We start from the raw sequence: 23,181 nt of genomic DNA on the forward strand, positions 1-23,181 counted from the left end.
GACAAAATGTCCTGCAATGTAGGGGTGGTCTGTATTTCACAGCACTCATCCTAAGAATGCATGTGGAACGACTACGATGGAGTCTCACACAACTATTCAACAGGCTGACGACAAGTCTTCCTCAGAAATTTTTATTTTTTATTTTTTGTAAGTTTGCAGAAGATTTAAACTTTTTCTACAAAATAATAATAATTAAAAAAAAATAAAAAACTTTTATGAGCAAGGAGCTATTGCTTTGATTTTTGCAAACATCTTGCCCCTGTGTGACCTACTGTGGAAGCAGCCAGGCAGAAACTGCTCTTTAAAATTTAATGGACGAGTCATCAGGACCCAGCATGGTGAATGGGGTCATAGGTTTGAGGGTGATCTTGCATACTAACCAGGTAAACACCACAAAACAGTTCAATGTTCTTAATGTTTTGCTTCATATTAGCTTTTTCAAACGATGGCAAGTGGACTGCATCCAGAAAATGTAAAATCCTGCAGCGTGATGTCAATAAACCCCACTTAGCATGTGCATAATTATCAATCCACCTCATCTCTGATGTTTGTAGCAAGAAAACAGAAAGGACGATGGCGGTAAAAGATTTACCTTCATGAATCCAATACTTTTCTCGTTTTTCTACATTTCTACAGTACAATCTATCAAATTAAAATCAAATAGAATTTTTTTTTCTACTTCTTGATAGACATTATAATTTTTTTTATTTCAACATCCTATATGTTGGAGCAAAAATCTTTTCTGGTAAAAATGAACCTATATGTATTTATTGGTGATATCCTAAGCTGACATAATGATATTTTGGAAACTATTCAACATGCTGTAACTGGAGCCTTTAACAATTCAATATAACGACAGCCCTGTTAGCTTTCTATTGTCTATTATTGCTCTCTTTGTTGAGGGGTTGCAGTCTGTAGAGGCTGTGATGATCACATGGTCATTTGTTTCACGCTTTAAGACAACATGTAATAGGTCCAGGCTCACAGTATTGATCCATAGAGTGAAGTGTTCAGGTTTGGGGTGGCACAAATTACTCGACAGATAATTGCATGTCTTTGTTTGGCAGCATCCTTCTCACTGTGAATCAAGGTGTTGTCAGCAGTGAATGGGGGCTCGAAGTGATCTGGGGTTGGATAACTTAAAGGAAGTAGGATGGTACTCTACACCAAAGCTGCAGACCTGGCACCTAATTTTTCAGGGATTAATTACTGCAAGTTGCAATTACCAGCCAGCTGTCCACACCCCCTCTGGTGGCAGCGCCACCAAGGAGTCTTCCTTCTGACTTCCCACAACCCTCTTCACTCACTCTTTTTCTTTTTCTTTCTTTCTCAGGCGCAAACTCAATCACGTGACTACATATCTATGACTTTGCTTGACTATTTCACATCTCACATCTACTCAGGGTAAATGATCGATCCCCAACCACTAATAAAACACATGTCCAACATCTGTTTATACTAATAAGATGAAATCCCCTTCACTGTTGTTACACAAGTCCAGAGCGCACAGAAGCAGGGTAAGGCATTTTTCTTAACAATTCCATGAAAAGACCATGGACTCCATATAAAGGTAGAGGTGGCTTCCAGGTCTAAAAAATAAGGCAAAAACTCTAAACTGCAATACCACAGAAGGCCGCTAGGGGTTTACTTCAGAAAGGCTCTGGCACCATAGACTACAATTCAACTTTCAAATTAAATACAAAGTCATAATAGATGAAATGGCAGCTGAACCTACAGGTGGTGATCAGAAATGATGGAGGCTATTGCAATTGCACAGCAAGACTTGGCGTCAGCCGCTCCTATGTGTCAGCAGTGTTATTCAGGGTATGGCAGTATAATTATGGAAGAGGGGAAGAGATACCTTTAACATAAAACAAATGCAAGTGGGTCTATCTTCCACGTTGACTTTCACTCAGATGGAAAGACTACCGATAAAGACTGCCAATATGGTGGTGATTTGAGTGGACTTGTGGATGCTGGAATTTTGTAACTTCAACTACCAAAGCTCTAAAAAAAAAAAACAGCATCCATGTTCTTAGTAATGGTAAAACATGTGCAGTGTAACATTATCGTCCATTTGTTTTTTTTCTGGACAACCATCTATATCACAAAAAGGTAGGTACAGTTTATCAGTCTTTAGCTACACAGCCAATATAGTAGGATTGGTTCATTGTTGCCTTTAGTCTGTTTAATGGGATTTGTTGACGTGTAAACCATCATTTAAACAAATCTTTGTACATGTATCTGTCTTGCTTCCTTTTTAGCTTGTCCTCTCAGCGGTATTCTGTTTCATTATTACTATTTTACTTCACTAATCCCTGAATTGCATTTGTGATCCTGCATATTCAGACTTGTGGCTCCGCCTTTATAGCATCGAATCTATGGTAAATGTGTTTTTGAACCCTGTCAGCCTACTCCTGCCACACATGTAGCCCATCAAAAACTATGAACCGAAACACAAACAAGTATAACAACAACAAAAACCTGGAAAAACACTAGCTAATGTGCACTTGGCAGAGTACAGTCACAGTGAAACGAAAACAACTGTTTCTCTCTCTCTCTTGCGGTTTACGACGTGGCAGTGGGGTCTGCTGAGCACACACTAGCGTGACATCCCTGTCTCAAGTGGACAGACACAATTAATCCCAGGGACAGTGGAGACTTGCTGACAGAGCAAGATAAGGTATCAGCCAGAGCACACTGCTCCACCTGACCTGTTGCACATCAGCCTAATTTAGCCCTTATGGCATATATAATGTGCTCCTCAACTGTGACGGACTGCCTGCAATTCCATAGGCTCTTTCTTGCCCCATACCCTTGTAGGGTCAATGTTCACAGCAAAATAACCATGTTTAATTCCTTTCACAGTGAATTTGGTTGAATCGTTAAAGGGATGGCTTGGAGGATTTTACAGAGAGCACCTGCCTGAGAATAATGCAGATGTTCCATTTTCCCAGTCAATTTTAAGGTGTGCAAGTTCATCATATATGCAATCTGAAGGTGTGAAAAAGTAAGAAAGCACAGATGCTGCTAATGAAATTTCCATCACTACATCGTGATGGGGATTCTGGTAGGCAAATACCTATGTCTCTTGTGTGTGAGGATTTGATTTCAAATGCAAAGATTTCAAAGACAAATATTACATTATTTAGCAAAATACAGTGAGAAGTTGAATTTTGACAAATTCTACCAATTAAATATCCATTAAAAGTGATATTTTTAGAGGTATTGAGCATATATAGAATTCAGCATATGCCATTTGATGAAAGCTTTTTTTGTAAGTGCCTCACAAGTCCCATGAGTACGTACAATTTTAGCATGGATGGTCACAGTGGGAAGCACTCTAGTTGGCAGCTTGGTGATATGGAAAGCCCCACCCCACAAGTAGTCATTGGTACACTGCAGTTCCAAAGCAGAAATGCTCAGCCATTGTGTTGACTGTTTAGTTTGTTTATATGTCTGTTACCGTATAAAAACCCCATCAAATAGACATGTTAACAAGGTTAAAAACTTAATTTCCATTGGAAGGGGTCTTTAAAAAAAAAGTCTAGCCATGCCAACAGCCCTGCTGCTGTTGTTTATCAAATACTGGTCCGGGGTGTCCTATCAAAATGTTACAATTTTAACATTTCATCTTTGCTGCAAACAAAATTTATTATAATACCTTTAGCAATGTTTTTGTTTGGGGCACTCTCTTTGTAAGATATGCAGACTTTGTATCCACCATTCACTCCCCTTTCCTGTATGATGTGTGGGGACAATTCTGAGGGAGAAAAGGAAGGCAACAGTTGCAACGACTAACAGAGACACTACATTTTAATTCACTGGAAAAACTTTGAAGTCTGTGCCAAAACTAATTGGCTGGAAAACATACTTTTATCAATTAGTGTTACAGTATTATTCAGTTTTACTTGTTTAAAGAGCATTTTGGACTGGTTATTTAATGGGAGAGGTAGTCCTGTGGAAATGCTAAAGCAAGGCCTTTAATTATATTTTACTGCTCACCTAATCAATATTTCCCTAAATTAATCATTTGGACGTATTTTCTTTGGTATTTAGTGTTTCACATTGTTGCCCCTGGCAAAGCAGCAGAACAGGAGCTCTTAATATTCCAGTGGCTGATTAACAATTCAAGAGGCATCAAATTAGATATGAGAGACGCTGAGGTAAGAGTAGAAAGGCCATGTAAGGATAGCAAAACCTTATAGTGCAGGAATGCCCCATTCTTGTACTGCCTGCTGTCCCTTAAACATCTGCTGTTGTGGTAACATATTTGTACTTGGTCTACCGTCATTGAACAAATGTGAGATTAGTTGTTTCTAGAAGTTAATAATCGGCTAATCAAACTTAATTTTGGCATAATTATTTGATGCATTATTCAGACGTGCATATCGGATATAATTTCCTGAAAAGCCCATTTCAGACAAGTTAGGGATTCAAACCAGCAAACATCTGACCTGCTGAGTGTTGTAGGCATACAGAGACTTCTGGCCTCACTAGGAATAAACTACTTACCTGGCAGGCCCCCTGAGATCTAGTTTTCATCTGTACCGGAAGGCTATTAGCAACAGTCTGCAATTATGTTGACAACACTACCTTTTATCTTCCAGTGGCGGATGCTGAAGATGAGATGAAGTTCAATTGGTGGCTTTATTGTTTCATATGCGTCACTTCTTGGTAAAGTGTGTGTGTGTGTGTGTGTGTGTGTGCGTGTGCGTAAGAAGAACTGTTGAAAGGGTAGCAGAAGAGTACTTCTTGTTCGGAATGACAGTGAAGCCAACAATAAAACGGAAGGTGAATCACGGGGAAGCCAGTTATTGTGTCTTCAGATGTGCTTTTGTCACATTTCACACAAAGGCAGGATCTCTAGGGTGTTAATGTTGTACAGTCTCAGATCAATCTCCACTGGAGTTGTGTTATCTCTGCCAAGGTTTTGGATCTTTTCTTTTGCTGTTTGTTTGCTTGCCTGTCAATTCCAGAAATGTAAAATCAGATGAGACTCGACTCGCTGTTTTATCCTGAAGATGTTTTACCACTCAACCATAAAGCTTTATTGGTTCTTTTTGGAATGGTGAAGAGTTTCAGACATTTTGTCTGCTGTGGGTCATTCACACCTTACAGAGAAGACAAGTTTGAACTCTTCGAGGGGGCTTTGAACTATTTCTGGGCAACAGCATGTGGATGACAAGATCTAAGTCCAGGAGGTGTAAGCGTTCCCTGAACACACACATTCACAGGACAGAAAAATCAAGTTTGTATGAGAAGACATAAAGGCGGGGACAACATTTCTCCAGCTTAGCAAAGGCTAGAAGTTTACTGGAAACCCACAAACACTGTCAGACTGTTTGGTATCACCGACTGGCACTCTCTTTGGGTAATTGCGATTGTTTGAGTAGCAAGCTTTAGAAGCTTGTGGCTTTGTCGAAGACAGCAACGAAATCTAGTCTAAAACCAGACCAACAGGCAGAGGAGAAAAGCCAAGCACACAAAAAAGGTTTGTCATGTGGCTGGAGTGTCTGAGAAACTAAGCAAAATCTCCAGTAAAGACTGTATCCTCACTTTCAAACGCAGCAACACAGTGAGACAGAACCTTGACTCACAATATACAAAAGCATAAGAACATCAGTGCAATTTAAGGCAAAATAAACCATCGAAATACAAAAGAGGCTGTGGCCAAACAAAGTAATAACCTATAACTAACAAATAGGGCTGTCCCTTTTTATTAGAAATTCAAACATTCGTTTGAACGTGATAAACATTCAAACTGTAATGACCCATTTGAATTCAAATATACAGTCTATATGTGCAGCAGACCGTTTGAAGAAGTTTGCGGTGTCATCAGGCAGACGGCCCTCTAATAATTCACTGTCAGCATGAACTATTGCAGACCCAATTTTACAAGTTATGATCACCAGTTGTTGACCAGATGAAGGTAAAATGGAGGACATTCGTGAGCCAAGCTGTGCAGAGTGGACATGACTACAAATTAATTCAAGCAAATTGTGTTTCATTCGATATTTGTTCGAATGTAATTTTTTGAAAAACTGACAGCCTTACTAACAATGGACATAGAAAGTACTCAGGGTAGGTTGCAGTCCTTATTCTGTGATCCTTTCCAGAAAACAATTCCTAGTTCAGTTTAGTTTGGTTTCTCACAGACGTAGTAACCTTTTAGACACCAAAACTCTAGACACATTTTTGTAATATTCATATTTTTACAACTTTTATTTTTAAGTGGAAAAGAACAATCTTTTCCTGTGTTCTCACTGTGGTATTTTGGTTTAACTAGACATTGAATGACGTGACCTATACAAATTCATGAATGGACTAAACCATGTTACCAGGTTTAGTATTAAAGCATTCATTGATACCATAGGACTTTTTTTTAAACTCAGTGTTGTTTAATGCTTCCAATACAATTTTGATTACTAAGTGAATATATGCTTTGCTCAGGACCAGCTGTTTCTTTGCCACAGACCTTCACCACTATATGGCTAAATAGTGGCATCAACATTGTCAGGGCTCAGTTTAAGGGGATAGTGTTTTGGAAAAGCGTACAACAAAGTCTTACATTTATTGATTGTATTTATTGCACTATAAAATCACTGATCACTCTCTCTCCGTGGAGACATTTTTCATCAAAAATTGTATCACAGCCAAAAGAAGTAACCCATTAAAAACATCCAACACCTTTGCTCACCAATGTCAGTCATATTCTTTCTCGAGCCAGCAAGAATACTATGTTCACCAAAAACATCCACTTCAGCTTTACAGTTTGTAACCTCAGTATGTCAGCATTTATACACACATGCTGCTCATTCTCATCAAGTAGAAATAAAGGACTTTTTCCCCCTCGTTTGTTAAGCTGCCTTTTCCCTCCTGTGCAGAAATTAGACTGGGCATATTCCAAATCAAGAGTGTGGGCACTCATTAGTGCTGTTCTCATATCTCACAAAAGAGCTGGGCTACAAAGAGGGAATCAAGCTCTATTTAAAGTAATGCCGCCAGGAGTCCATTGCCAACGATAATGCGCTTTACATCATTTTGTCCTCGCCTTTATCTTGAGCTTCTTAAGGAGTAGGCAACACGCAAAGTCATTAGGGACACGATAACTCCCCATATAATTAGATGGGGAAAGATTGGATGCCTGGTGCACCACGGGGCAGACCCACTTACGACATAATCACTCATCCCACCAATGAGGGGCGTCTTGTATGCTGGCAATTAATTGAGATGATTACAATTAGCCACGACAGAGTGTTTGCTTCTGTCTGTTCTGACCAGAGTTGAATGTAATTTGCCGCTGGTTGAGAATACTGGCTCTGACTCAGTCTCATTACACTAGCTGCATTGGTATTTTTAGATAGAGCTGAACTTAACTAATAGATTATTGGCTTATGAGTCAGCAAACGCTTGAAGCGAAGGTTTGATTTGGAAATTAAGATGACGGAGAAAGTCTGGACTCCAGTTCGGATCTAATTTACAGATCAGGTTTTTTTGTTGAACTATTATTAAACTACAGATTTGCCTTTAATGAGAACAGTTGTTTTTTTTTTAGCCATGACCAGATATGCATTATCTTTAGCATTGCAAGGGATGACTTCCCCTTAACTTGAGTCCTTTTCCACCAAAGAATCTTTACTTTTTCTTTAGTGTAATTTGTACAAAGCCCAAGTCCCTTTTCACCTCAAACATTTGCAAGATCTCTGTTTCCATGGAGGTACTGCAGCTCACTCCTCATTAAAACAATACCTGTTGATAACTTCAGACAGGCAAAAACTTACCTGAAGGGACTGGTTTCTGTGACAATCAGCAGGTGGTATGTGAAGACATTTTCACTCTTATCTCCCGTATTCATACTCCAATTGCCTGTAAGAGCAGATTGAATGTGAGCTTCCTGTCAAGTTGCTGGTGTACAGTGTAGGGTTTGCCAGGCTGTCTTGCTTAGATATGTGTTATGGGTTATGTGGTCCTGTACTGGACACTAAACTGTGCTAAATTTGTTACAGCTCTAGCAAAAATACATATCAGTGTGGTTGAAAACTAAATTTGAATACGAACGCATTTTTTTACTCAGACAGCACTATCAGCAGGACTGCAATGCAGTTGTAAAACTGATGCCAAAGCACTTTTTTATGGCTTGGTTAGGTTTAAACACAACATTGACTTAGTTAACAGGAGGGAGACATTCATCATCATTGTTACAATTATAACCACTTGGTTACAGTTATGGAACAACCACAGTCAAGGTTAAGAGTAAGCACAATTTATTATCACTAAAACTTGTAGTGTACAATAGTCTACAGTACTGAAGCCCAATGATTTGTTGACCCATCCATCCACCCTGACCTCACCCTTCTTTGGACTTTGTGACTCTACAATGTTCTCCTTTAATATCAACGGACAACATAATTACTTTGACACTGAAGGACTTTGACAGTAAAATGTTAATACATGTTGTGGGGCATTATTAAAACGACTGATGCTCTTATTTTTCATAATAGCAGGATCTAAATCTTTTTTGAAATAATTAATTTTTATTTTAGGATAACTAATTGTAATTTTAAAAGTAGCTCAGGGGAAACATGTATGATATGACAGATAAACAACAGTGACCGGCAGACATTTCAGGGTTTAGTACACACACGGCGTCTGTAGTAATTCTGTCTGAGAAGTCAAAGGCGTGCAGATTCATGGTTGAATCACATTTACATGCATTTACTAATACAAACAATAAAGGTATGAGTTGTCCCAGCAAAATAGCCCTGAGAAAAGGGGTAAGTAGGCACAATAATAGAATACAATCATCAAAAATATTCTGTACTTCTCGTTGAGTTAAAATAATCTTTTTTTTAGGTTACCAATTATAATGATACTTACAAACCAATTAACATATTTAGTTGTTTGCTTTTTGTGCAAGGAATTACAGTGCAACAGTCGTTTATTATGCAGTAGGACTATAAATAAACTGAACCAGTGTGCTGTGATTTGTGTTGTGTCTCCACAGCATCTGAGCACTGTCACCCTCTGGCTATCTCAAACTACACATGCAGGAGCTGGACTAGGCAACCCAGCGGCTTGTACTTCTCTGGAGTGTTTTTTCTCTTGTTTCCATCCACTTGCAGTTGCAGTGGGCCCAAGGCCAAGCAGACTGAAAGTGTAAGGGCAAGTCTGCACTACATTTAGGTGGCCTCTAAGAGTCAGTAAGCCCATTTGCCCTAATGGATTCAGGATGTGCGCCCGGCTCAAGATGCAGAGTATTAAGTGCTCTATCTGTGTCTTTGTACACACCTTCACCTTTGTTTTTGCTCTTACAGTGGGGCAATCTAGATGCGTCATTCAACTGGAAAGAGAAGTGGGGAAAGGTCATGGAAGAGAAAATTATGGTAATGGCTATAAGAAGAGTTAACTATGGCATCAGGTCAGGCCTAGACCTGTTATTTATTCTTGTGTCGATCTTTTCTGAGCCTTTCTCAGTTCTTATGCTTTCTCTGGTTATTCTTATTCATGTTTTCAGAAGTATTGGCCCCAAAATATCTGCTTGTTGACAGCCCCGTATTGTGTTGGCAGCTGAGATGCAACAGCCGAAAATTGAACTTAAAAATTAAGACATTATGCAATGATCAGCTGCCTACACGCTGAACACTCATGTTTACTAACCTAGCCAGTCTTTAATTGCTTTCATCTAAGGATATCCAGATTTCCCTCTTATTTCCTTTTCAAAGAGAGCTGTCAAGTTTCCATACCTATTATCATGTGTCTTTTATATATGCAATAAACAAAATAACAAACTCACTTTCTGCTACCGGGTAAATTGCAGAAGATGTAAAAATCAAACTTGCACTTGGGTGTAAAGAGATACATACATGTAGTTACTGTGAAATACTGAGGGCCACAAAGGTTACAGTGGTTTCTTTCAAAAAGCAGGTTTATTACGTTTGGGTGAACCTTTGATACAGGAAAACATTGCTGAATTAATATGTTTGCAAGCTTGAAATGTTGACTTCAAAGGATGAAGACTCACCAGAGACACAGCAAAGAGAGCATAACTGATTGGTAAAGTGATAATTATGGAGAATTTGTAGATGATTGCAGTGGTAGAGCTAATAAACGAGTTATTAATGGATGACCCTTACGCTCCTTCCACAACTGACACTTCAGCGGCTCCTCAGCCAAGCTGATGGCTGTGTGAACGGTTTGTCACAGGCTTTCATCCTGCGCACCAATTAATGCCACTCAAACTTCATCCTGTTCCATTTGTTTGCAGATCTTGTTATAGCATTGCATACCAACACTCCATTGCCTGAGCGCAATCAGATCAGTGGACATAAAAGTCTTTGGTGCTCTAGCCAGTCTGCATTTCAGAGGGACTGGAACCCTATTGATCAAAGTGCTCAGACGTGTCCAGGCCATTTCCCCCAGTGCATCATGGTACTGCTTGTTGAAGCCAAAAGAATCTAACAACAACAAACATCTCTGCAGCTACTGCCTGTCTCTCTCTGATTAGCTGCCGGGGAGATATTTTTAGAGTATCCCAGCCTCTTTGATGAGGAAGAAGAGCAGAGCCCACTCCTCCACCCCCATCTCCCACCCCTCTACAAACCCCCTTCCAAACACCAGTCCAACATGCTTTGTTCATTTTCGCTTATTGTTGCTGTACTGTCATCTGTAGCTGACTTTTAAGGGTTTCACTCTATCTGCTGGTTTAACTCTCCCTCTCAAATAGATTATCTTACAGAGCTCAGGCTACATTCTACTGTATGCAAAATCCCTTTATCAAATGGATCATGCTTTTATTGACACAATCCATTCGTATTTAAGTGATGTTCTGTGCATATTTTAGAATATCCATATATTCAGTAATATATGAATTTGAAATGTATTGCAGGGTCACAGCCATGGCAATAAACTGCTGGGAGAATCAGAGACTAAATGTGACAAGATGCCTGTCACAATTTTAATAAAAAAAAAGAGCTGACAATTCTATCCTAATTTTTCAGCTGATTGAGTCATAAAAAAGCAGCCACTTTTTTCTTGGGTGGATAAAATTCATTAAGTACTGAACACATTGTTTTAAGAAAGAAATCAGTAATAATTCATTCTGGAATACATTCGCTGGGATAAGGCGTGTATTTGGGAACATTAAGGGATACATCAGTGTATTGATTTACTGTGACATACTGCTCAGGACATTGAAGAAACATGCACATAGTTACCTGTTCATCTTGTAACTATTATGAGTGTAATTTGAGTAAATGTGAAGAATATTGATTCTAAATTCCCTGACACAGGCCATATATTATGTGGTTACAAATTAATTTTACTCCTGTTACAAGCCGTGTTTCTTAGAGAGGAAACACTATAGTCGTTATTTATTTATTAACATTTTTGAGACAGAAAAAGGCTGCAGAGGTGCATACAATACAAAGATACAGGATACAGGCTGTAGAACACCTCTGCTGTTTAAATGTTTGTATTATATAGGTTCGTTAAAGCAGCCGTGAATAAGATTTAGTGGACTCTAGTGGTGAGGTTGCAGAATGAAACCAACTGAATACCCCCCCTCCCCCTCTCCATATCTAGCATGTAAGACAATCTACTTTACCCGAGAAACCCGCAAAACTTGCAAAAAACACAATAGTCCCTCTGTAGAGTGAGTGTTTGGTTTGTCTGTTCTGGGCCAGAAACATGGTGGTGCAACATGGCGGGTTTCGTGGAAAGGACCTGCTCCCTATGTAGATATGAAGGTCTCATGCAAAGATAAGGAAAACACAATGATTCTTGGTTTCAGGTGATTATTAATAATAATATGAACAATTATCAATAGTATATTTCCTTTTTGAAAATAGATTGCCCTGAATCCAACACGCTGCCCCTTTAAGGTTTCTATTGTGACTGCTATCCGTCTACTTTGAAGAGTTTGTTCTTCAAAGTCGACAGATGGCCCTTCACAGTTTTTTTTTTTTTTTTTCATGAAAATCACATATCAATAAAACTACTTAACCCCTTGGAGATACAGTTCTGTTTTTAATGAAATAAAAATGATCCACCTAGATATCCTGAATCTATATATCTACATTTTCATGAAATTTCCTGTTGATATTTGTGCTAAATTGTGAAGATCGCACTATGAGGCATATTGCAATTATTGGTCAAAATGTGTGTTTTTCTATGAAATCTAAAGGTACCGGATTTAGTAGTGAATATAATGACTTTTATGTGTAACAATAAAAAGTTCATGGACACAAAATCAACACTTGAAAGCAGAGCAAACACAGTTAAAGTAGAGTTTACTTAGTCTTGGTTTGAAGCAGAGGTACACAAAAGGCAGTCAGTGGGGGCAAAACAATCCAAGAACGAAGCATACAAGTAGGCAGCCCCCGCAGAGGCTGCAACACGATGACTACAGGGACACAATACACAATCTGTGAAAAAGTCCTGGTATACAGTAGGTTCTGGCTAATGAGGAACTGGGAAGTAAATGTCGGTGGGTGTAGGGGATCAGGGGAATGGAATTGGCCAAGACATTAGGGAATGACAGGAGGGGTTAATACTGGTAGGCATAGAAAAAACACAAAACTCTCCAAACTTGAGATGAAAATAGATGCAAAAGGAGAGTGCAAAGCCTCAGCTTGAGTCCAACACCGAAAGGAAGGCCTGGTGTTGCTTAAAGTGGAAAGAAAACCTACGCTCTTTCGTCAGACTCAAATGTTAGACTAAAATTTGTATCAGCACACAATGTAAGAGCTTAATTTAACCACTGAAGTACTAGGAAATATTGTAAGTGTTGGTCATTATAGTACAGTAGATTACTGTGGCTAAGAGTGACAGCAAACTGCAAAAAAACGTGTGAACTGAGCTAAAATTTCTTTATACAACATTGCGCTTTGACACATACCAGGAGGAATTTAAAAATGGAGAGGTGTGAAAAACACAACGTGTCGATCATACCTCCGCTGTAATTGACAGATCAACTCCGAGCCTACCCACACAATCAGCAGCTGGTCCCAGTGACGCCATTCAAATTAGCTGGATATTAAAGAATCCCTCGGCTGAAACTACATAAATTACACATAATGAAATGCAATTAACATTTTTACTCTGACAATTAAATACATTAAAGGGCCAGGGCCGTGGAAGGAGAGGGGTAGAGAAAAGGAAGTGGGTGGGGATGGAGGCTAGCTACCTTTAAAGTTCACCAATACACTCAGCGAGAGTCTGCTCAAATGTTTACCGATTAATTAGCGGCGGTGGACAGCTTCTCAATCAAACTAAATGCCAGGTTTGCATGGAATATTAAGTGGTTTATAATGGAGTGACAAGTCAATGAATGTTATCTTTTGAGCTCTTATGGGGGAAAAAAGCTCTATAAGCTTTGGAATGGCATTGTGTGTATCGCAAGTTCAGTTTATTTTAATATTCATAAACTAGACTGTGTTTTGCTAGACGATACTGGCAAAAAGCAACTTCTTTAAAAAAAAAAGCGTTGGAAAGGCAGCATTGACAATATGATGCTAAATGGAAGCTAGTGCTGAGTTATGAGAATGTCTCTTTTTCTTCTTAGCAAACAGTTTTATCTGAGACAGCAGAGCGGTGGAACAGTAACAGTACCAATATACTGATCATTTCCTCTGTTCTACTAGCTACTGTCCAGGTGCATTTAACACAAGATAATTCCAGAAAAGCTCCCATATACAATGTTTTAACATGAGGAAGGCAAAGGACTGAAATTGTTTCTCTGTCTTCTGTTTCAAGATGAAGCAAGTTGAAATAAAACCTGTAGACTGTAAGAGCCTTGACTTGACCTTGTCTATAATTTCACCTGTAGCTTGATACTGGAGACAGTTGCTGACAGTTCGATCATGCATATATCCTTTAAACACAGGGAAAAACAGAGGTGGTATAGGACAATAGTAGTGAGGCCAGAGGTGCAGCAGTACAGGAAGTACTATTCTATTCTTCCTTGAAGTGTAGGCCAGCTTGTAGTGTGGTCCGTCCCGCCAGCAGCCTGTGGCTATCTTCCCCCATCAGGTCAGCTACATCTTTCTGATTATATCTGCTAAAAGCTACCAGTTTATTTAGTGTCTACATCAGCTGAGCAGCGATGGCCCAAGATATGGATGCTACAGGAGTCCGACGCTTATCTTGGCTCCTCAGCGGGTAAAGGAAGGAAGGCGAAAAGGAGGGGTGAAAGTGAGGATACTGAGGTGCTTTCAGCATCCATTGTAAGAGAATTAGCTTTTACAATGTGGACTGAAGCAAAAGTTCATAATCGAAGTAAGAATATGTTCCATTACTGAGATAATTGGAAAAGGGACAATAAATCAGTTAATTAATATCAAAATCAGATGAACCCACACTATCCTGCTTTTTTCTGCTCATAGGAGGTGATTCAATTACAACCTAAGACACTTTTAATGCTGCCTACCGGCTTTCTCTCATCCGCCGCCTGAATAGATTTCTAATGAAATCACCGCTGAAGTGTCACATCATCCCATCGCAAGGTACCAAAAAGTGATTAAAACGATTTTATTTTTAGACAAGGTGCCCAATGGGGGTCATGGATAGAACAAAATAACGAAAGTGCTTTCGGCAATAAGTAATGGAACTCTTTTACTTTAATAAGAACTGTAAACTAACAGCTTGATTTCTGTATCAGGTAAAATTATCATATGGCTTTTCCAGGTGAATTTATAGAACAGTAGAAGAGGGCAAGGGGGGCAGATTTAGTGGTATTCAACTATATAGATTGTCTGGTAAAGAAGGGTATGCATACGGAAGGTATTTATTTCTATGAGGTTTAACAATACCAAAGGTTACGTCTGATGAAAGAAAGACAAAAGATTTTAAGCCGATGAATGATCTTAATGTAGGCTCCACGTTTCTGTTAAGTTTCCGTGAGAATTTATTATTTTGTTATTACATATCCCTCATTGACTCTTTGAGGCCTAATATCGAATTAATTATGGAACTATGTTAAGAAGGACGACCACAACACTGATCAGAAGGATTGAATTCAGCTAAACAACATAATGTTTTTTTTTTCTTTACATCAACCTCCAGATTAGACAAAAAACAGTTGGGCCCCAAAATGTCAGATTAAAGGAGCATTGCTGGGATTAGTTCATTTTACAGTACAGTACTGATAAACCCTCATTACATTAGCGTAGTGCTATTTTCAGAGATCGTATTGTTACATGAGTGTCAGTACTGTATGATATGTGTTTTCTCCGATGCAAAAAAACCCAAAAAAGTCGACACGATCATCCTTCTGCATAAAAGGTGCTTCATCAGCATGATAGCTGGCAAAATAAAAAGGCCCAGAGCCAATATACTTTAAGCCTTTTACTTGGTTCAACAACAAAACAACATGCACAGCAATCATTGTGGAGTTTGGTCCAAAACATTTCAGCATGTTGGCAAAGTAGCTACAGAGGTAAGCAGGCCAATGTTTGCCAGCTCCTGCACATTTCTGATTGACTGTGAATCACTGTCATCTAGCCTGTAGAGCTGTAAACATGACAGGAAGCATGGCACAAGACCACAGTGTGTTCACTTCTATACTATTCCAGAAATTTTTTTTGTTCCCACACATCCAAACTACTGTATGATGGCTCATACAAAGGAAGTCATAAAATAGAAGCTGCTTATTGATCTTTTTCATTTTGAAAGCGCTGCATAAAGAACTTGAGAAGTACAGGGATTTTTTTAATTCTGCTCATCATACTGTTTCTTTCTGCCAGCTACTTCTCCACTCCATAAACCGTACTGCAGTGCAACTCAATAGCCCATTGATATGGCATTAACTTTTCCCTTCCATACATATTGACTGAGTTTTGTCTTAGCTTATTGATGTGTTTTTATAGACTGCATTACATTTTTACTGACTCCATACTTTCTCATTCTGTTGTTTCACTGTCATTGTTAACTTCAGAAACAAAACCGTCAGCAAGTGGGACCATACATTCTTAAGGAGGTAAATAATTAGAAATCAGAAGATTGGCTTGCTAGTTATCCCATAAAAAAAATAAAAAAAATAAAAAAAACTTGCTCTCTCACACATACACACACTTTCCCCCCACTCGCTCATTGGCAATGACCACCTCCTCCTCTTGTTTCTGCAGTCACAAAAAAGGTTTGTTTACTTTCTCTGCTCCTCTATGGTTAAAATTACTTTGAATAAAGGTACCGTGAAGGCATTTTTACTCTGATGAATGTTGCTCTACTTGTGAAATGTGTGTAGAGACGTGTGGTTATATGGTTTAGGTGTCAGGTCAAATGTCAAAGAGAGTGAAATGGGCCGAACACTTGAAAGGACTAGAAAGTAGCTAAATATGATATTAAGGACCAGCTTTTAATAACAGGCTGATGAACAAACTGATAAAAAAAAAATTTAGGGGCGTGGGGTATTTTTTTTAGGACAGCTCTCAAGTCTGCAATGGAAAATCCCAATGCTCAACTTCATTAATTCCTGAAGTCTGGCACCAGTGTACATAGAAGGTTGCAGATGAAGTGTCTCATATTCTACTACAGCCCACAATTACGTTTTTCCTCAACAAATGCCAATTCAGACTCATATGCTCTTTTTCTGCCTCTCATCAGCTCTCGATCTGTAATTCGTTCCCCGCATAATTAATACCCAGTCAGCTTGATTGGCTCGCAATAATTTCCCTTGATTCCATCTCAACTACCTTAATATGCCATCACATCATTGCTAAATGTAAATGTTTTGGTGACTGAACTATATTGTGTTCATCAAGATTCTAATGATTTCCATTTTGTTGGTCTCTGGACAGTTCTACAAAGACTTAAACCTATAGTGTGGGACTTTAACGTACAAACACGTAACTTAAAAACAGAATCCGATGATTTGCAAATCCCATAAAGCCATATTTCATTTCAAAAAGACCAGACAACATATCAAATGTTGAAATGGAGAAATTGTTTTATGAAAAATATGTGAATAAATGCTTAATGGGCATGCTCTGTAGGGAGAGCATGTGCAGAGAGACTTTACCCGGCTGAACTGGTTAACTTCTGGTTTAGCCTTATATGGAGAAATTAAAAAAATCAATCATGTGGCTCTTCTAGATGTTTTTTCTAGACTTTCCAAATGTTACTGGACAGAATAGAACAGATTTAGTGCACCTTTAGTTAAAACAAGTCATTTTGCGGTGTTTGTGATGCTCAAAACACTTAATTCACCGTTTTAAACCCACAACACTAGCAACGAGTCGAATAAGGTAGAACTGAAACTTATAAACATGTGGTGACAGGGTTTTTGTGATTACTCTCAGACAGAGAGGGAGATAAAAGTTTCACACTGCAGGTTTAAATTTAAAACAGTTGCAATATCAACAGATTCCGATGTGTCAGATATTTCAATTTACAATTCTGCAAAGTGTTTATGAAGGGTTTAGACAAAAGTTAATTTCCATCAATGTTTTCAAAATGACATAATAGTGTACATTGCTTGTATATGCCCTTTAGAATTGCACATTGAGATGTTATGTGGTCTGAGGTGCCTATCGCCAGGACATAACGTGTCTGTGCCTTCCAAAGCTATTACAATACATTTTATAATCTTACAACTCTATGGCTAAGTTTTGGCACAAAAATAAATTGGTAGATTTCGGGAGAGACCATAGTTTGGGTTAAAAAGGTACAGAGGTACTTAGGGTTAGAGGACACTTGTTGTCTTCTGGGTAATGCTAGGGAACAATTGTGGTCATGTAAAAAATAATATTGCAACAATTTGGGGGAGGAAAAGGGGCCCGCACATCATATTGTGTTGATCCATCTGTTTCCCCAGATCTCCTCCCTACACGGATTTTTCCGCCTAACATTCTCTTTTACTCCGGTCATACTGTAATCACTGCAGCTGCTAGAGTGCATTACGACTTCAACGTAAACATACTCTGGAGAGAGCAGTCTATTATAAAAATCCTGTTACGATGAGTATTACTGTTACAAAGCCAACTATTTCCAGTTTTGACACCAGTGCTGTGTTCTCCAGATACCATCTTCTCATAACCTGCCTCAGTTGCCCTGTCTGTTGAGGCACTAGTTTGATCTATAGCTGACAGCAGAGTTTCATATATTAATTCCAGTGATATCAATAATCATTTAGTGGTTAGTAAAGTTTGGGGAAATATGATTTACACAGAGAATTAAAAAAAAAAAAAAAGTATATAATTCTGTCATGTCAACATAAAAATCCATTATGCATCTTTTCTAGCTGTAATTTTAGTAATTGCTCAATAACGTGCCTGTAATTCTCATCTCACTGAACTATGTGTCTCGGACCGAAATCCAAACTTGCCCCACAATGGACAGCAGTGCAGCGCCCAGTGCTTTGTTTTGAAGGTTATTTGCCCAAGATGTCAGAGGAAATCAGATGTTTCCCACATTTCCCTACCCTCTATAGCCATTTCTGGTATCCCTCTCTCGATGCCTCACCCAACATCCAACCCCATAGAGCAGGAAGGAGGTTTGTTGATGGATGTTGAAGGCTGCTCCGGTCCCACAGCAATTAACTCTTCTCTTGCTAGAAGTAGCCTGTCAGGTTGATGGAATCTCCCCACTACTGCTGCCTGTCACACAAGCCAGGAGGGGCTGCAGACAAATGCTTCTTCTATTGTGTTTACTTTACTGGTTTACCTGCGGTCAAGAGCGAGCACAAGCAAAGAGCTACGGGGTGCATCGAGAGTCATCAAGTGCTCCAATGTCAAGTTTCCGCAGTCTGTGGCTATGCAGTGAAGCCTGTCTGTGGAATTATAGTAAGTAAAATAGAGTGATGGTTAAAGATCATGAGCTTGTGCGAGTGCAGCCGCAGAGGTATTGCTACTTACGTTATGCTTTAATTCAACTTGGGTCGGGGTCTATCTTCCTGTGGAATACTGTTCAACTAACAGTATAGTCGATCCAGTTACCCAATATTCCACTGCTGCCGCACTTTTAATTGTACAGCATTTAATTCACAGGTTTGTCGACTTTTACTCTCTTACTGGAAAAACTTAAATTTATTAGTTAATTTAATTTAAAATCAAACCGTGAGAAAAAGAGTTGAAACAGGACATACACATACACATAAATCTAATATTTACACACTTCCGACCATACATCCGTTCTTGCATTCCATCCTCGTGAACGCAATATCTCTAGAACGCCTTGTGGGAATTTTTTCAAACTTGGCAAAAAGATTAATTTGGACTCAAGGATGAACTGATTAGATTTTGGGTGTTAAAGGTCAAGGTAACTGTGACCCTAATTTGACCTATTCTCATGAGTATGCTATCTCAGGAATGCCTGAAAGATTTTCTTCAAATGTGTCACAATTGTTCACTTGGCCTCAATGAGAAGTATTTTAACTAATGTAACTTAATTCAAAATCAGAGTGGATAAAATATGACATCACCGCTGTGGGTCAGTGTAGTTGGCTCATATCATTCATCCAGGTGTGTAAACGACTGGCCATCTTAACAACCTGTGTCAACAGCTCCTTGACCTCTGATCTGAATTTCTCTCTGAAATTAAAAACGCCGTTACATGACCAAGAGTGCTTTCAATCAAAACATGACTCACTCCCTCCACTGTCTCGAACAACAATATACAAACTTTCACCTTGAGGCAGCAGCATTTTTGCCAGTCATGCCTTCCTCCTGGAGGGTCGGTCAGGTTCACACCCCAGCACTTGTCAATCATCTGAATGACATGTTTACTTTGCAGTGTGCAACCCAAGGCTATAGTAACCCAGAGTGAAGACACTGAAAACAGAAAGTGGATAAAGCCAACCTACATTTTTTTTTTTTAACAAAATATGCATTCAACATATGGATTATTTAAAATGTTTACACAGCCTTCGTCTGCCACTCTCTGAGGTTCAACATATTTAGTTTCTTCTTCTTTTTAGCATTATTGACTAACAAGCCTCTCTGATATGACTTTACAGTGCTATAGCCACTAACCTCTCCTTATAAGCCACAGCCCTGGCCCAAAATATCCCAATTATCACTGAAAATGCATTTTCAGATATGAACACTCAGGGTTGCTGACTCATTCTGACTCATGTCTGAGACTACTATGATTCACTATTTCTGACACAATACTTAGAATATAAAGTGTATACTTTCTTTTTTTTTTTTTTTCAAACCGAAGGTGAAGTATGGAAAAAAAAAAATTCTGATTTTGAAGGTCGAATGTTTATTGACAATCTCAATAACATGAATATTGGAACTGCTTTGGGCTAGTATGGTAAATGATGACATTTCATTCTGTTAGCTGGAAAACAGCAACCTTGTGGTGACATAACATTACAATCTCTACACAACACTACACTCGAACATCTTTACTATAGATTCGGTTACAACATGTAAAAAGATTTTTGATTTCTTTCCCCATTTTCACCTTGCTGCTTTTACCTCACCTCACCTCCACCCTCACTACTTTGACTCGGTGGTCCTCTGCCCCCACATGTAAGGCAGAGGACCATTCAAGATGTCTGTAGGTCCTGCATCCTGGTATTAGCAGGCCCAGGGGGTAGGTAAGCCACTTAACCTGTCATCTCAAATTGTGTGCACAAAAGCAGATTCTCCCCTGATGCAGGACAGAGCGATGCACTCAGACTGTGTAGAAGCCGTTGAGACTGAAGCTGAGTGAAGGCCATGGGGATGTTCTGATGCTTACACTGGTCAGATGGGGATGTGCCAGTGTGTGGTTGAGATTAGTGGAGGAGAGATGAGACTGATGGTCGGCACCACAGGGACTATGCTCGTTGTAGAGTTGCTTCTGAGGGTGTGCAGATGTGTAAAATGTCAGTAAATATGTCATGAACGGATGACACCTCAATTTTGTTTTAGTGTCCTCTGAAATGCAGAAGAGTGGAGTCTTGTGCAGTTTTATTTAGTTACGCTAATACATTACATTTGTCAGCTTAGGAAGAATTTTCTGTTTTACTTGAATAGTAAGTCGTGTTCTTTTACGAGCAACTCTATTTCAACAGTTTGATGTGTCAATCAAACTTGTATATGAAAAAATAACTTCATTTTGACGACAATAAAGCAGACTGTTATTAGTTGACTTGATCAAGTGCCAAATCTCTAAGCTGATATTCCTCTGTGGTAAAATGACCTCAAACAGCCTGTGGAAAAACATATTCAGAGGAATAGTGCAGTATGCTTTGAGAATTTGTTTTAAATAAGGAAGCATAATTTATTCAAAGTAAACAAAAGTGTATTTGACATGTAGTAAAAAGACGAGACTGTCCTCTAAAAAAAATGACCACATAGATCTTTTGTGGCATTCACGTTTATAAGTTAAGCAATCTCTTATGGTCGTATAAATAACGACAATCTGGGGACTAGGAGAAGTGACGCAGTTCCGATGACATCTATTTAATGTGAGTTTTTCCTTGTTAGAAGGAGGCCAGTTGAGTGGGTGGTTCAATACAACAGTGAACTTGGGTGCAGGAGACCCGCTGTTAACTTTCCATTTCCAAGTACGAGTCAGGACAGGTTTTTAAAATAACATTTTTTGTTGCCATGACGAAAAAGGTGGCATAACTTTCAGGAGGTAGTAACTTTACCAAAAAAATAATTTGTAGTGATCATTTGAAAGCAAACCATTATTTCTTTCCGAATGTTAATCGAGTGTTTTTTGTGTTAATTTTAGGAACACTTCTAAGGCTTGTATTTAAGGGTAGAAACAAACAACCTATATGGTTATATGTATTTGAGGACTTGTTGAAATAAACTGTTTAAATGTGTACAGTATTTATCTTCCCCTGTAAAACTGGTGGAACTTATACCTGCCGAAGTAGCCATAATGAACAAACATAGCATGACGGGCATATAGGACTTTTGCGGCTCTAAATCCTGCGCATTTAGGGTAGCATTACAGTTCAGTGATTATGTAATGACACGCAAATCATTCCATATAGTTGTCCAGTGCCTCCAAAACTCCCATCTTCCGATGACACTACAGAATGTGGAAAAATGCTGTGTGATTCTCGGCTTTTAAAGCATAGGAAGTAGAAAATTAATCATAGAAAACACATCTTTTACTGAATATTTACAGCAGTATCAGTACTTTCCATCACCTAGTCTTAAGCGATCTTGCAAGACGTGGCCAGATTTCATCAGTCTGGGACATTGTACTGCCAGCTGCCAATGAGCTACTCTTCAGATTCATATTCTTACTTTAATATACTTATTCTTATGTCAGGCCCCCGAACCTTTCACTTCCACTCTCTGCTGTCGCTGCCTCTCATTCTATGGCTTTACAACTTAACTTGACATATCTACTTATTGATTGCAGCACAGAGCTGTTTGAAAAAGTGTTTGTCTGACAATTGACTACCTTTGCCCTCCACCCCTTCCTCTCCACTTCAACTCGTCCACATCTGTACTTGACAGACTCACTTACCCGGCTTTCTCCATTCGCCTCTCCCTCCCTCGACTCTGCCAGTCTTATCTGCACAGCAGAGGATCAGAAAGGGGGTCACTATCCGCCATGCAATCAGATGGGTAAACACCCACTGTGGTTAAAATCCGTAGTCAACAGGCTTTATAATAGACATGCCAATCTAAAGCCCACAAGATAAGCACCATTTAAGTGTTGCTAGAATTTATTCTTGACACAAAGTCCGAGATATACAAAAGACAGACAGATATTTACTCTCTGAGGAGAGGAACTGATCTGTCCTGTTGTTTGTTTACCATTCCTTTTCTCTTGGTTACACTGTTTAGAAGTACCAAAACTTCCAATCACCTTCAGATTCACACAAAAAAAACATCAGCCCACTCTTCATTGAAGGCACTGCTTCAAGACAGATGCTGTCTGTAATAATGTAATAATTACAAAATGTAATTATGTTTTAAGTCTTTTTTTTTCTTTTTTTAATGTGCACGCTTATTAAATGACCTGGACTTTCATTTTACTATATTTCTCAAAACAACATTCAATTTAATTACCTTTCTGCTCGTCCTGAACTTCAGATTGTTATCGAACTTTTTTTTATTATTATTATTATTACCAGTTATGAAAAATGACTAGGTTCTGTGAAACTCATTAAATATAGATTCATATCATGGACAATATTTCCATAATATCACACATACCCGGTGTGATTATTAAGTATGAAGTTACTTATCAAAATAAGATCAGTTAAAGGTTATAAGAAAG

This window comes from Embiotoca jacksoni, unplaced genomic scaffold (genome assembly GCF_022577435.1).
Source record: "Embiotoca jacksoni isolate LCO1_2020_lvr unplaced genomic scaffold, fEmbJac1.0.p SCAF_19, whole genome shotgun sequence".
Taxonomy (NCBI): Eukaryota; Metazoa; Chordata; class Actinopteri; family Embiotocidae; genus Embiotoca; species Embiotoca jacksoni.